This window comes from Trachinotus anak, unplaced genomic scaffold, assembly GCF_046630095.1.
Source record: "Trachinotus anak isolate AG129_WGS33_773 ecotype Australia unplaced genomic scaffold, CSIRO_AGI_Tana_v1 ptg000007l, whole genome shotgun sequence".
In the NCBI taxonomy this organism is placed as follows: domain Eukaryota; kingdom Metazoa; phylum Chordata; class Actinopteri; order Carangiformes; family Carangidae; genus Trachinotus; species Trachinotus anak.
The window spans coordinates 12,487,330-12,503,358 of NW_027273858.1; the positions used below are offsets into that span (position 1 = coordinate 12,487,330).

General features: G+C 41.8%; 1 protein-coding gene and 1 long non-coding RNA gene across 6 annotated transcripts in view; one reads left to right on the forward strand and one right to left on the reverse strand.

The window, feature by feature from the left end:
* LOC139622913 (zinc finger matrin-type protein 4) overlaps nt 1–663 on the reverse strand; it is a 48,718-nt gene extending 48,055 nt beyond the window's left edge. For 2 of the 5 annotated variants that reach the window (XR_011691392.1, XR_011691393.1), the window contains exon 1: nt 107–663. The gene's annotated coding sequence lies outside the window, so the exon portion shown is untranslated. The remainder of the gene's footprint in view (nt 1–106) is intronic. The other 3 variants (XM_071480629.1, XM_071480630.1, XM_071480628.1) reach the window with 2 other exon arrangements.
* Nucleotides 664–1,000: 337 nt separating this feature from the next.
* LOC139622917 (uncharacterized) overlaps nt 1,001–16,029 on the forward strand; it is a 41,934-nt gene continuing 26,905 nt past the window's right edge. Inside the window, exons 1-2 of the long non-coding RNA XR_011691396.1 lie at nt 1,001–1,087; nt 4,032–4,079. This is a non-coding gene — a long non-coding RNA (uncharacterized lncRNA). The remainder of the gene's footprint in view (nt 1,088–4,031; nt 4,080–16,029) is intronic.

Genomic DNA, 16,029 nt, shown 5'->3' on the forward strand with positions numbered 1-16,029 from the left:
AAGCAGCCCAGCAGTCAAGCAGTGAGGTCAATACCGGTCAGTAATTCATCTGTTGAACAAAGTCTACCGTCAGTATTTCTCATTCATCTCGGAGTTCATCACTCACCTTGCGCAGAGGCAGTGACACCTCTCCACAAAACCGTCAACCATCCGCCGACCGCCTGTCCGTAATCCTTCAACGCACCTGTGCCGTAAAATCCGTCAAAACTTAAATGGAGTCTCGTCAGGCGGAGCGTCCGTAGTGATGCTGCTGTTCAATACAGATATTTTCTTTATTTTTTGTTTTCTTGTTTAGTTTAGTTTTTTTTTTTTTTTTTAATCGCGCCGTCCCTTCCAAGGGGAAAAAAAGAGAAAAAAAAAAAAAAAAAAAAAAAAAAAAGCTCCCTCCTCCTCCTCCGCTGCTCTCTGTCGTGATGCGCCTGTCCTCTGGCGACTCCTCTCTGCTCCGTGTAGTAGCGCGGAGGCACGAAGGACCGGAGCTCTGATACCAGCCACTACTGCTCCGACCGAAAGGCGCCACTGAGGGAGAACAATAAACAAAGTCAGCTGGCCAAGGGAGGGAAGAGGTGGGGAGAGAGAGAGAGAGAGAGAGAGAGAGAGAGAAGAAGAAAGTGTGAGCAGCCTTTACCGGGATGAATGAGAGACAGACAGACAGACAGACAGACAGACACAGAGACAGACAGACAGACAGCGCTCTCAGCTGTGAGCACTGACTGCTCGTTTTGCGGGGGGAGTGGGAGCACTGGTCGAGTGAGGAGGTTTCCGCGCAGAGCGCCCACATGAATATCGTCTTACATAAAGATGAGCAGGGAGACAGACAGAGCGCCCAAATTCCCTGAAAAGTCACCGCTGTGATACTGATGCCGTGTTTCCATCGGCTGATTAGTGTTTCTGTCGCTCAGGTGTGCGACAGTCGCCTTGCCACGCTGTGACATTTCACTTTACGTCACTCTCTCGTGGTTTCGTGTGTGATGTCTGTAAGTTGTTGGCGTGGGGGCTTAGAGCAACGTGTCTGTGTTGCTCAGTATTGACCGGGGTTTACTTTGTTTTCCAGCTTCCCAAAGTATATTGCAAGTATAAGCATCATGTAAGTATCATTTTCTGCATGATTTTCCCAGCATGCATTTGAATGAAGAAAGGGAAGCATCCTGGATTCATATGATATTCCTACAGGGATTTAGAATAATTCTCCTGCGGTAGTTTCTTTTAACATTTTGATCAATAGCACAATTAATCTTTTAAGACTTTAAGTGCTGAAACAACTGCTCCATTGACAAAAAAAGTTATTGAAGTCTTTTTATCATGCATTTGGGTTCCTTGTAGTCAAATAGCAGAACCGGTTGCTTTTTTTCAGTATTATATGGCTGCACATTGAATGCTTTTATGTTTTAGACAGTCAGACAAAACCATCAATTTGAAGTCATCATATTGGGATCAGGGAACAAGTATTGGCCGTTTTTGTTTTTTTTTTTTACTGTTTTTCAGGTCCTTGTAGACTCAACAGTACAATAAAAATAATGAGTAGTTGCAGTCCTATTATTTTAGCCAACACAAATAACTTCACCGTAGTTCACTTTTCCTGTGGCTTCCTTTGAGTTGTTATGCATGCTGATGTTAGGCTGAGGACCTGAAAGCACGATAATGACTCGTTATCAGATGAGCTACAATATGAGGATGATTGCGAACGGTATATCACTGTACGTCCAATTCTCCACACACACCCTCGTGAACACAACACAGTTGTGTTGAAACTGGCAGATTTCACAAATCATTATCTCAGCAAAACCAAATTGCTGCAAATGAACTCATATTTCAGGAGGAAGTACTTATAAGGAATTTGAATAAACAAACAGTTGCCTTTGAATCCCAATCAAACCAAGACAACATTACACAGGAATGAATCACAGCCCAACTCACAGAAACTCCACATTTGGTGCCAGAATGATTTGCACAGCCTACAATAACCACCCTTGATCTATCAAAAATGGCATTAATTCACCGTGGACAGCAAACACTTCCCAAAGCAATCATATGCGCAAAATTTAGAGCTTAGCTGAAAAGAATGACATTGCCATGCCCCTTTTTAAAATAATTTTTCTGTTCGATTATCCCAAGTCTTTTTGAAATGCCACATTTTCTCACTAGTGTATGGATGTGTATTCATTCTGGGAGAATGGGCGCCTATTACACGCTTTCAGAGGCTGTGACAGCAGCCCTCAGTGAGGAAGCCAAACACTTCACAGCTCAGACAATGTACCCAGGCAGACGCACACATACACACACATGCACACACACAAGCATGTACTCGCAGATCCAAATATACACGAACCCACTGACACAATGCACATCGACGAGATGAAAGGGCCAATTTATCAAACCACCAGCCGAGGCAGGCCTGAGGACGTATAGTGCCAGCATTGGTCTGGAGAAAGAGGGCAGGATGTGCCTGTGTGAGTGTAACGTTGTGTCTTTTTTTCCTTGCCTAGACAGTAAAGTCGTTCCTCCTAACACAACATGCACCATTGCCTTCGGCTAATTTTCCCAAGTCAAATACATCATCTTTAATGCTGATGCCGGCCGACATGGCTAAATGATAAGGTAGTTTCTAGTTCTTGTGATTGTCAGATGCTTTGGTGTAAAGAAGAGAAGGTGTGTATGTTAGTTTGTTAGAAAGAGATGCAGAACAAAATGGTGGGAGGGAGAGATGGTGCACGGGTCTGTCCCATGTTATTTCTCATTAAACTGAGAGATCGAGGTTCATTCTCAGAGCTTTACAGCATTTACAAGCCCAGACTAATCCACTATTAGAGATCTGCATGACAGGGCTGCAGAAAAGACACAGAACAGTGCAGGAAAAGAGGTTCAAATAAAAAAAAAACCAACAACAACAGCACCAAAATGTGTTTAACATCTGTTTATATTCTCTCTGAACATCTCTCAGGGTTTACATCACATACTGTTGTGTCAGGGCTCCCTCACTGTATGGCATCGATCAGCTGTGGGATGTCATATAGTCTTGAAACTGTTTTTCTATGGCAAAAGGAACGGGTAGAAACAGACACAAAGAGAAAATGTATAAATTTGATTTAGACTTTGAAAGTGACAGATGTGTTGCGTCAGCCAAAATTGAAATACTGGATGGTGACGTGATTACAACTATTTCTAGACAACAAAACAGTACATAATGACATTATATTCCCTGTGGACATTTCATTCTTTCATTTAATCGTTGATGTTTTGGAAATCAATAATTTATTTTTATAAATTAATCTGTAGAATGGGTTTGGTGGATGTGGGTCAAAATAACTTGAGGAGCTGCTCATCCACTATGGTCTTTACTATGGTCCCTATGAATAGTTTTAGTGTTTTAAAATGATGTAAATGTTCAGACTTGACAAGAAAAAAGTCTTGAGGACACTGAATTATTAACAAAACACAAAGCTGACACTTCTAATAACAACTTAAATACAAGCTTTTGGCGAATACAGTCTTGCAATATTAATATTAGTAAAGTTAATGATAATATTACTGTTAACTTATACAGTACCACAGGACCCTCATCTACTCCATTACAAATGAAACTCTGTGGAAAGCTAAGGCCTTTTAGAAATAGATAGTAGAAGAGCAAAGAGAAATCAACAGGGATTAAATTGATACACCAGATTTTATTTCCACTCATCTGCTAACTCCCTAGCCGAGGCTGTGTTTATATTTAGATGTGAATATGTGCGTGTTTATGTGTGAGGGAGAACATTTCAAACGTTAGCCCCCTGATTTTGTGATGTCGGCTTCAGTGCGGTGCATCTGTTGGGTTTTGGCTGCTGGGATACTGGCCCGGTCTGCTTGAAACTGCTCCAAGGTCCGGGGGCAGCCTGCTGGCACTGCCAGTTGGTGGCAAGCCTGAGCGGGGTGGGTTGCCCATTATAGTTGGAAAAACAAAAAAAAAAAAAAAAAGAAGCAACGACAGCTCCAAGAATCATGGTCCCACAACTATTTACAAAACTGATACCCTTCTTGTTTGTCCACCACAGGTCAGAGACACAGATGAAGCCCGACAGCAAGTACAAGGACACACAAAGGTATGTGCCTGAGTGTGTGGTGTGCATATGTGCGTGAATGTAGGTGAACATAGAACCACAGCGATAAGGACAAATATGGGTCCATGTTCTCTCCAATAAAGTGTTTATTGGTAACAGGTGAGGGGTAATCCAGAGAGCGGGATTTGATTTCAGGAGCATCAGCAACTCTCAACACCTCCAGCTCAGATCAATTACAGACGGTCATATATAGAGGACAGCTGACACTGAGAGCGCACAGAAGCTAAATCAAAATTAATGTGATCTTGTCACCACCCTGAACACCATACAATGAAGAAAGAGCGAGGACAGAAAAGTAATTGATATATACGGCGTCAACTCAAACACAAATTCACCCTTGTGATTAACATCTTCTTCCTTTATTATCCACAACTTATTACAGCAACTCAAACATAAAGCTCTGGTCTTATTTTTATTGCAGAGATGGCAATAAATGTTATGTCCCTCATGCCTTACACAAGGGAAATTATGGAATACATGAACAGCTCCGCTTAAGCTTCATTTAATTCTAAAAGTCTTGTCACTTCATTTATTCAAACCGGTATTAAATGAATTCATGGCTCAAATCATTAGCTTTTAATCTTCCCAAATTCTCATTGTGACGAATCAAGAATCAAGAAAGCAGTGACCAAAGTGACTTTGTGTGACCTCGAACTGGTGTACTGTGAGAATGATTTATAATGAGGTGGCAGACTGATCCATGCCAGCCCCACTGCACAAACATGATACTTGTCATCAGATGTCTGGAGCTGTATTTTTACACTAACAACACCTGCAGACTTGGAATATGCATGAGATTCTGTCATGCAGCTGCGGGGTGAGAAACAAATTATTTGGAGAGTTGTGAACCAAAGTCTATGTTATTTATTTGTTTAGTACCGACACTTCATTATAATTCAAACTCTGCACATTTCATGGCAACGTTCAGCATGTCACAGTAACATGAAGTATAACTTACTTTTTCTTTTCCCTCATAAAAAGGAAGCACAAGTCTGCTGTTACAACCACTCGAATAATGTACTTTCCTAATTAGCAAATAATCAATGCAATTACTTTTGTTGAGCTCAAGGCATTTGCCATGTATCCTGCGGCGCTGCAAATACTGTCCGACCATTTCCTAACCTTCTCTTCAGTTGGTAGCTACGGACATCTAGAGGAAAAGTGAAAACACTGCAGTTTCCATCAGTTTGCCTCACACCACCGGTCCCCAAACTGCGTTAGCTCGTGACCCCCTTCAAGCTTTGTTTAAAGGTTATATATTTCTATAACTTGTGATATACATGTGACTCTTCCCTCTCAGATTGAGACTGAGGTGAAATCGTCTGGTAATTTACAAGAAAAAAAATACAAAAGTTAGGAGTGTGTTAAAAAAGAAACATAGTTTTATATTTGTGTTGTTTTTTTCCCCCTTTTAATCATCTCAAAACACCCTTCATTTTTCTCATGACAACCCCATGTAGAGTAAGGTGGGAACCACTGGGTTGTAGTGTTGACTGCAGCTTGGAAACAGCTTTCGATTTGAGAAACACAAGTTAATATATTGCATAGAAGGGGCCTTACACATGCTAAAACACATAGTGCATGTGTCCATACACAGTATATTAAAATGTATTTAACTCTACTTAACATGTTCTTCTTAGCGCCTTAATTTTATGTTCAGAACAAGACCTGTTGTAGGACACATGATAAAACACAAGATGGTGCTAGAGCGCTGCTGTTTCACTCCAATACTGATTGATTTAAGAGGAAAGACAAATGAGAGAGCATGAGAAAGAGAGACGGAGAGAGTGAAGTCGAAGCCTCAACAATGTTTTATGACGCACAATCAGCTGAGTGCCTCCATTTAAGCCAACATTAATTAAATTTATGGCGAATTGAGTTTGCACACTGGAATTGCGTTTTCTTTACTGAAATCACTTTGAGTTGATTTACTCCATCTTTTCCAGTTGGTTGCCCATAATTAGATCCAAATGACTCAGTCCTCATTACAGATGTCTCCCTGGAATTTAAACACTTGTGTTAACTTGCTGTTCATCAGCCTGTGCTTGTGTGTGTGTGTGTGTGTGTGTGTGTGTGTGTGTGTGTGTGTGTGTGTGTGTGTGTGTGTGTGTGTGTGTGTGTGTGTGTGTGTGTTCGCATTCGGAGGAATTCATTTATGCTACACTGCATATATGCATACATGCATTTCCATTCTCCATGCTGGTTGCTGAGCATACTTTTGTAGTGGTTCACTAATGTTCTCAGCCATGTATAGTACTTTGCTGCCTGGCCAACAGTCTGTGTGACTCATGTTTGAGCTTCTCTCTGCCTTTTACTGGGAGCTGGGGTCATCCTAATCCCCTAAATCCTACTTTCTACCTCATCACATCCCAACCTTCCACTCAACGAATCACTCCCAAAGTTTCCTTTCGCTCCAGAGCATCTTATCTAAATCTCTTTGGTATATTCAAGCAGGAATACTGTACCGGGGCTATGCATTTTTATTATGCATCAGATTATAAAGACGCCCATGTGCATGCATGCATGTGTTCACATACTGAAATTCATGTATTTACATGGTACAATACTGATGTATTGACAGTTGACTTTGACTTTACACATTAGTCTCTCCGTCATCATTTCCAAACATGTTGAACAGCAAGCTCTACCTAAGCTCTGTGAATTTCCATTCCCTGTGTATCCATGCCGCTCTGAACAATGACATGATCCTCAAATGGCTTTATTCTAAATCCCCAGAAATCCGTAACAACCACCGGCATGAAAGTAAAGCAGGGTAACCCTTTCCAACAAGTCATTATTCTCTTTCTTCTAAACAAAAGACTCTTGGCTTTCCAGCTAACGAGACTGAACTCATGGTCTTGTGGTTGGAACTGAACAAAAACATTTACAGGGACTGCATGCTGCAGGGTCTCTGTGTAGTCACAACCATGTTGGTATGCATGTGTGTGAGGGACCACGGGTGTCCATGTGAGTATGTGTGTGTGTGTGTGTGTGTGTATGTTTTGTGACCTGTGCTTAAAATTTCCTCTCCGGCAGTCCCTCCATCCAGTAGATGATGAGATTACAGTAGTGGTTTGAGGGTCTACCTGAGGCCTCCAGCAGGGGCTCTGTGTGTGTGTGTATGTTTGTGTGTGGGTGTGGGTGTGGTAGGGGGAAACTTGTGTGATTTTAATCAGAACATTACAGTGGAAAAAATCAATAAACTCATCTTACAAAGCCAGTTACTGTACTGGCACTCACCACACTCTCAACCAACAACAACAACAACAGCAAACTGACAAATACAGCTGCGAACAGCAATGTTTAGGCAAAGTGCATCATAGAGGATGCAGTCATTTAGCCAGATATAAAAATGACGATCATTTTTACAGAATAATGGCTCACTTCCCTTTTCTCTCTTTGTTTCCAAATACGATTGAACATCACAGGCAAACAGTTTAAAGTATCAAAGCTGCTTCCACATGATGCTTCCGTTCACATCTGTTGTGGATTGAATTAATTCTTTAGGACAAAGCAAAAAAAAAATTGTGTGTTTGACTAAACTCAACTTGTTGGACACGTTTTGACCCAAGAAATGAAAGGGATGTGTTGTTTTCTGAAAAGGTTCAAGGGTTCAACAGTGAAAACTGGGAGTTGAACTTTTAAATGATGATAATACAGGAGTTAAAGCTGCACATGGTTTTGTGTTTGTGGGATAGTGACCAACATTGATTTAAAAGGGTTCTTTGTGCGTGCAGCAGCAATGCACAGCTGGATCAGATGCTTTCAGATAACTCACACCAAACTTTAAAAAGAAAAAAACACTGAAGTACTTTATTTATTTTCCTTATGTCTTCGTCAAAACAGTTTGTTTGCACTATTGGCAACATTGATCATTAATAGACAAAGCAACACAAAGAAATTCCTAATTTTTCTGGTTTTGCAACTTGCATGTCACAGGCAAATTATTTGACTGTATCTAAACATAAGTAAAAAATCCTGCTGATAAGCCAAAAGTAACAGTATTCTGCATCTTTTCCCCTTTGTTGAAGACTAGGTCTACTTTTTAGGACACAAAGGAAAATTTTGGTTTGGTCAAATGACTTCTGAACTTGCACTGAACCATGGAGCGCAGGGAAAAGATGGAGGGAAAATACTTAGAAATGTGTTAGACAAACAGGGTAACTGGTGAAATGAACCCTGGATTGCAGGTGCTAAAAGAACGGCTGTGTTAAAACCAAACGGTAATACATGGACACATAATTTGAATTTTTCTTTAAATGCAAACACTCAATCTTTCTTCTTCCATCACTCCTCAAAAATTCATAAATGTGACATTATCACCTCAGAGGACTGCTCCACCATGCTGTGCACCTTGGAATCTGCGGTGCATACTTCTTACCTTGTTCCTATAAGTTAGCCAAATGGCCAATTTGGCCTGACCAAACAGAAAATGTAATATTACACTGTGAGTGTTCAAATAGACAGTATAAGAGAAATGGAAGTGGAGGCTTGTTAAAGCCATCAAACAGAATTACCCATGAGGGCTACGTTAACCTCACTTTATGTGTACTTTGTATGATGTGTGCATTTGTGTGGGTGCAAAGACTGTTACTCTGCTAATTCAATATCCGACATTTCCTACATTTTTCTCCTCCAGTTCTGGTGTGCTTTGCCAAGACATGATTGACAGCTGTGCCAAGGCGGTTCTGTCTGATGTGGTGTGTGTGTTTTGCCCTCGCTCAATATGCCCGGTGTCAGTGTTTTTCAGGTGGACACACAGTTAGGCATCCTGGGAAAAATGTCAGATGATACAGAGATCAGCAGTGTCATTTTTGCATGAATGTTATGTTTAAATGATGCCCCTCAGGTGAGTCTAAGGTGAGGTGGGTCTAAGGTGTTGAGGGGAAAGGCCTGCCTTCCTGCTGCCGCACTGCACATCCATCCCAGTTGCAGATAATGAGCTGTTTGTTGAGTTGCACCTGGAGATCCGTCATGCAGCAGACTGCTGACCACACCGTCACATGAGCGCTCTCTGTTTGGCTGCTGCTGTGTGTCCTGTTGCTTCACATCTGCCCCTGTGAGGCTTTTCTCAGTAAGTTTTATGTAACATCGCAGAAAGCCTCATTTGTCTGTCCAATCTGAGGTTTGCTCTAACTGTGTGACTACTGTGTAGCAACCTCAGAAAAAGTTGATTACATAAAGAAGGGATTTTCGGATTGTGCCTATTATGCTTGGTTTCCATGTGTGTTTGTTTCCCTTGTTTCCCTGTTATGTGTGTGTGTGTGCGTGCGTGTGTGTGTGTTTTCATGCATGTGTGGTTCTATGTGTGCCTCTGTGTGGGTATACTGTGTATATATAAGCAAAGTGCAATGTGTGTGTTCTGGCCTACAAATGAAAATATGTCTCTTACTGACGTGGCATTTGGAACAAGCAACGATTTGGAACAAGATGTTTAGCAAGACAGAGACATGTGTCATCAGCCAGGGACAGGGTGGGGAGGAGATTTATGGGGTGCTGAGACTGACATAAGCCATACTGATGTTGCTAATGTTCATTTAGTCTTTGTGATAAAGAATAATCATAAACACTTACTGCCAAGAACCTCCCAACACACACATAAAATACACAGGCCAATACTTGCATACTGTGCGCATGTCTTTGCAAATATACAATTACAGCTCTCACACACTTACGTATGACCACACACACAGAACTACGTTTTTCTCCCAAATGCATAGAGAAGACAGCTTTGCCATTCTTCTGTCTACACAACAGTAACACATTCAAAATGAACAGACAGGGACAGGGAGGGTTGAAATATATTTTATATTTGATGAATTTATTAGCTGCAAATGGACAATTAATTGTTACCAGTCTGACCAGTCAGGATGAAGACTGAAACATCACTCTGTGCCGTGTCCTGCGCCTGCAGACTTTGGGCTCCAGTATGCAGAGCCCAGGTGCTTTAGCTGCTCTGCCGTAGCGTGTGTTGACCATGACGGGCTGCACTCTGAATTGCCCCAGGCCTTGAGGTCTTGGTGAGCTCCAGATGTGGTCTTTAGACCCTGGATGATTAGGTACGTAATGGAGGGCCAACTAGACTTGGCTAGTGCCTGGAGAGGGGCCCCCACGGGGCCAGAAGTGAGGGCTGGGCAGGGTCATACATCATACATATATGTATGATTTAGATAGACCAGGCTGTCGTTGCATTTTGATGATGCAATGGGTAGTTCTGCCATGCAAGTGAATGGTCCTTTGGGTGTTCCAAATATGCTTTATGTGTCTGTAAAGCGCACTGAAGTGTGTTTTATGGATTGTTTTTAAGCTACTTAGTGGTAACCAAGGAACTAGTTAACTTCATTTCTAGCTTGTTGTCTGTTGTCATTTGTATGTCCTACGTGGAAAGAAAACTACAGGCAGCTCCCATATGTTTGCAAAAGCCGTAAATCTCTTTAAGCTTTTCTTTATCATCATTGCTGTACTTTGATGAAGCTGACATTTTTAAATTATATGATATTCATGTAAGTTTAAAGACAGCTGGCATAAGAACTGGGACTTTAGAAAATTGAGGAGATTAAGAGACCTAAAATGAAAAGTAGGCCAAATTGAATCAAAGATTATTTCAGATGAAACCTTAGTATTTGGCAGAATGCTTTTACACTACAACTTCACAAATGCACTAAATCCCTTAAAGACCAGAGACATTTTTATTTTCATATACAGTCCTGAGTTCCATTAATCATTGGTTTATATATGCAATAAAAGCCAGTGAGTGCACAGTCTGTACGTCCATGTGATGTGTGCACCACACAAACACACTCTGTCATACTGCACTCCCACATGAGCACATAAATGTAAGTGCACATACATACACACTTAGCAACGCAGACTAAAACAAGGACACATTAAGAAACCTGAGTAAGATTTATTGCTGGACTGTGTGATATGCAAACAGCGTGGTTGACGGGTAGCAGGAGGGTCTGCAGGTTACAGTATGTTCCCCAAGTCTGAGATTGAAAAATGGAAATCACAGTGGACTTTGGACAAGTGAGGACTAAACTTTTGCTTAGTCCTACGTTCCTTCATTCATGTCTCTCATCGGTGTCTTAATTGACATTTAGCTGTTTCAGTGGTGCTCTGTGTGTGTGTCTGTGTATGTGTGTGTGTGAGAGAGAGAGAGAGAGAGAGAGAGTGTGTGTGTGAAAGAAAGGACCAGTCTCAGTTTTAGACCTTGAGAGTGAGGACATTTTTGTAGTGTGACCAGAGCTATTGTACAGTTTTCTTAATGAGGGACCTCAACAGTATAGAAGTACAGATGGATGTGCATATGTGTGTGCACTGCCGCACTACTTCACCCTCAATGTCTCAGAATCATCCAAAGTGTCAATATCAGTGCCTCAGACTAGCACTGTGTTAATATTCATGGGTATGTGTGCCTGCACTGTTATTAGTCATTACCTGACACTGACTCATAACCTGTTTTTGAGCAAATGAACACCCGGAGTTTTTATTTTCAGTGACGGAGTATTTAGAGGAACCAGACTAAACATGCTTTACCTGTGTGTTTGCATGTGTGTCAGACTAAACAAGATTAGGAGTCAGAGACAGTAGATGTGGTTTATTTCTATCAACAAGTAGGCATTCTGTAAACAAATATGAGGATATATGCAATTAGAATAATGAGCACATGTGGCCCAGTAATCACGGCCAGTGGTGAGCATCTGCAGAACACTTGACACCACCTAACTGAACAGTTGTGGTGGACACAAGCAAAATGTGTGTGTACACGTGCATGTGTTTATGTACATCAGCAAATGTGTGTGTGCATGTTCGTGTGTGGCAGGTCTGGCCGAAGCCGCGATGTCAGCGGGTGTTTGCACAGACTGTAATAATTCTGCCAGGCAGCTCTCCCGTGGGGGCAGTGCAGTTGCAAAGACACACACACACACACACACACACACATATGTTACTGCCCCCACTACATTCAACACTACCTTCCTCTAAGGACATTATTCCCCCTCTACTATTTACTCAGGTCAGTAGCACTGCCATGGCAACCAGCAGTGTTTTGGAGAGTGCTTGTTTAGGAAATGTGTGTTAAGGGACAGATGAGTGAACACATGGGACCCTCTCTTCTTCTGCAGGAACCTAAGAAAGGAGGAAGGTAAATGAGGGGGGTGAGGGGGAAACCAAAGGGCAGTAAGTGCACAAGCAGAAGCACTTTCTCATAGCACTTAACCTTTTATGTACACCTGAAATGTTGGTGATGTATGACATACACAGGCTACCAGGCTGTTGAGCCCTACATCATCAGCAAATGGATCTGAGCACTGCGTAGTGCAGCAGCTTGCGTTGGCTTTTTCCTACTTAGTATTCCAAAGCACTGTAGCCTACAGCTGAGTTCTGTTATTGTAAAAAAAAAAAATCCAGTGTTTTTTAGGATAATCAGAAAATCAGCTCTGCGCCCTCTGACAGCAGAGAGGAGACCAAAATTTTAAAATTCAAAACATTTCCTGTTGGGAGTGGAGCAAGGGCACAGATCTGCACAGCACCAGTGCACTGTTGCATGCAATGGCTACACTGAAAAGGAGGATTTGTAGGATGCCCACATCCATATGAGCTGGTGTGTCAGTGAATGACTGGTCCCTGCAGTCAGAGCATTAGCTCTTGTTCCCTGTTAGAGCTTAAAGACCTGAGGGGCTTCTGGAGCCACTGGACTGCACTTTTAGGCCTGGCCAAGATGAACTCAGTTCATTTCTTCCCCTCCATAAAACCCAAAGCCTCATGGCACATCATCAAACCTAGAAATGACTAGATAGTGACTGGACAAACTTTTCTCTAACCTGCCTCTAAACTGTGTGACGGCCTCAGAGGCAGACACTGCATATATACTGACCTGCTGACAGACATTCCCTATTCCATTTTTTGCCATTTACTTAATGAAAATCCTGAACAGTGTGTACAGACTGTGTGTGGTCTCCCTCTTTGTCACATACTGTTGAGCTAGGTTGTGACAAAATCGTTTCTAATGCCGAGAAGACTTTAGCGTTTGGGTTGAGAGGTTTGGGGCTTGCTTTTAGAGGAGGAAAGAGAATGAATTACTCTCGGGTTTAGTTATGTAACATTTGAGTTGGTACCTTGGGTAAGTACTAGTTTGGGGGGGCCACATGGTCTACACTTTTGGGTAATGTTTGTGATTGAGATTAGTTTGTCTGTGTATACATATGTTTGGTTAGTTTGGTTGAGGTTCTTGCATGTTTTTCTGCTCTGTTTCTTTCAGTTGTGCACATTGTTAAGGTTAGAGTGTTAGTGCTGTTTTGGAAATTCACAGCCATGATGACAGTGTTGTACATGTTGCACATGTTAGAACTGGCGCTTTCCCTGGTAGGATGAAGGAACCTTTCTCCTTTGGGATTCATTCTTGAAAGCTCTAATTAATATTGCACCTCAGAGATCAATATTGCCCTGTTATGGCTACTGTTGCTAGCTTTGTTCAGTCTCCCTCTGAGGAACTTTTGAATAGTTGTACAAAAGAGCAACTGCTGAAGCTCATTGAGCATTATGAGGTTGATATTGGAGACAAACGGTTAAAGGATGAAATTAAAGGGTTGTTGAGGGCTGCTTTAATGGAAAGTGGTGTTTTGCCAGCTACATTACTGAGTCCAAGTGACAATGTTGGCAAGTCTGTGGTTTCTCTTTCAGTTAACTTTAATCTTTGAGCAGCAAAAAGAGCTGCTGTGGTTAATGGAGAGGGATAAATTGAGCATAGAGAAGGAATGTGTAAAGCAGTCTTTGGTAAAGGTAAAATTGTTGCAGCAGTACCTTTAGACCTAATTTGGACAGGTAAGCTGTAGGGTAATGTTGATACTGAGTGCGTAGATGAGTCTGTAGCATCTGTTTCACAAAATTTGACAATGTTTGATGTGGTAGTACCAAAACTTTTTTCTCCCTTTTTGAACGTGTCAATGATGTCAGAGGTTGGGTTTCTGGATATGAGTCTGCCAAAATGAATCGTGGTGTGTGTTCTGCTGGTTTTGGTCCAGTCTGTAATTATTGCCGTGATAGGGGTCATTGGGAAGCACAGTGTCCTGTACTGAAAAGCAAGGCAAGTTGCACAGGTGGTAAATATGTTAAACCAGCTCTCAGTGCACCACTTAGGAAAGTTCCAGTTGTCTCTGGGGAGGTTCTTCATTCAGGAAAACCTGAAACTGATAAATATGGTTTTGAAGTTTTTATGTCCGATGGCTCACTGAGAGTGATATTAAAGTGAAAATTCCACAACATGGAGACATGGACAACAGGAGCAAATGATTCATTTATTCTAGCTTCTGTGCTGCACTTTTCCCAGGATTCAGATTCTGGTGGTTGTGTTTTGGTTTTGGAAATAGGTTTAACCACTCTGTGTTCCTTTGCGTAAAGCCAGTCTGTTTTGTGGTCTTGTGGATGACGATGTTCACATTGGGGTTCGAGCTACACCTTTGTTAAAAGAACCAGATGATTGTAAACAGGAGTTCCCTGATGTCTTCACAGCTTGTGCTGTGACACAGGCAATGACTAGAACTAAGTCAGATTCTTGAAAGTTTGACTGTAAACCTGGCAAAATGTGATTTGGCATATACACTGACCCGCTGACAGACACACCCTATTCTATTTTTTGTCAATTTACTTAATGAAAACATTTATCACTATTTACAGACTGTGTGTGGTCTCTCTCTTTATAACATACTGTTGCACTAGGTTGTGACAACTAAAAATGTTAAAATGACAACAACATGCAAAATTCTCCATTTCATGCTTAAAACTTAAACCACATTAAAGCATTCACTTCAGAATTGACTTAAAAGGACTAGGACCAGAAGAGGGCAGTCAAGTGCAGTATAAATAAATACTGGCTGACACCTGTGTATGTCTTCATATAAAGTTTTTATATTTAGGCCCTCACTTTGTCTTATGTGCCTTCATGTGTGAACAGTACTTGTAGTGGGTTTTCCCCCATCCACCAAAGAATCTGAGGAACGTGTAAGGCCTGATGAGTGAACTGATCCAGAAGTGAGGGTGTAAATCCTTCTGTCAGACACTTAGCAGATGCACAGTGGCTTTCTCACTCTTAAACAACCAGATTCAACTATTTTTGCTCATCCTTGCTGGTTAGAGTCTCTTGGTATGTATGGCTACTTCACACAGCGACGGCATTCTCATTAGATTAGACATCCTGCAGATAGATGTGCAGTTAGCAGGAACAAGCTAGTGCTGGCTGTAACTCAGCTTCAAAGGCAGCGTCCGCTTCGTGTGGTTGGAGTGATAAAACTGCTCTTCAATGTAAGAATGTTAATGATCAGGGCTGCACTGCTTTTGATGGAAGAATATATATATAGAGCCAAGTGAGAGCGTGTGAAAGATCTTAACTGGGTGTATGGGTGTCTATGGTATTTCACAATAAAGGCCCCATAAAACAGTACTTGAACATAATACTTAACATAGTAATAGATGACAGAATCACAGAGATAAATGGCACGGTTAGAGCTTAATGAAGTATCAGTGGAGACAGTCCAGTGTGACTGCTCTGGGTGCCTGACAAGCTTTGAGGTTACTGCAGGTTTAGAGTGTGTGACCACAGACGCTGATGAATTGACCGTGTGAAAGTGAGGCCTGTTAAGCTGTGTGAGTGTCTAATTCACAGAGCCACTCAGGGGAAATTATGAATCAGATTGTTTTCGACACTGCATCTGTCGAAATTGGGCTCAGGGAGATATGTAGACAGAGAGAGAGAGGGAGAGAGAGAGAGAGAGAGAGAGAGGCATGGAAAGAATCACAGAGGATTTATGATGTCTGAGCCCTCCTGTGAGAGGGCCTTTGCTCTGACAGGCAAGGAAATACTTCTCCAATCTGTCTCCCTGCTGACACCAGTGCGTAACAGACATATACATGCCCCCCTTAACACACCCTTTGC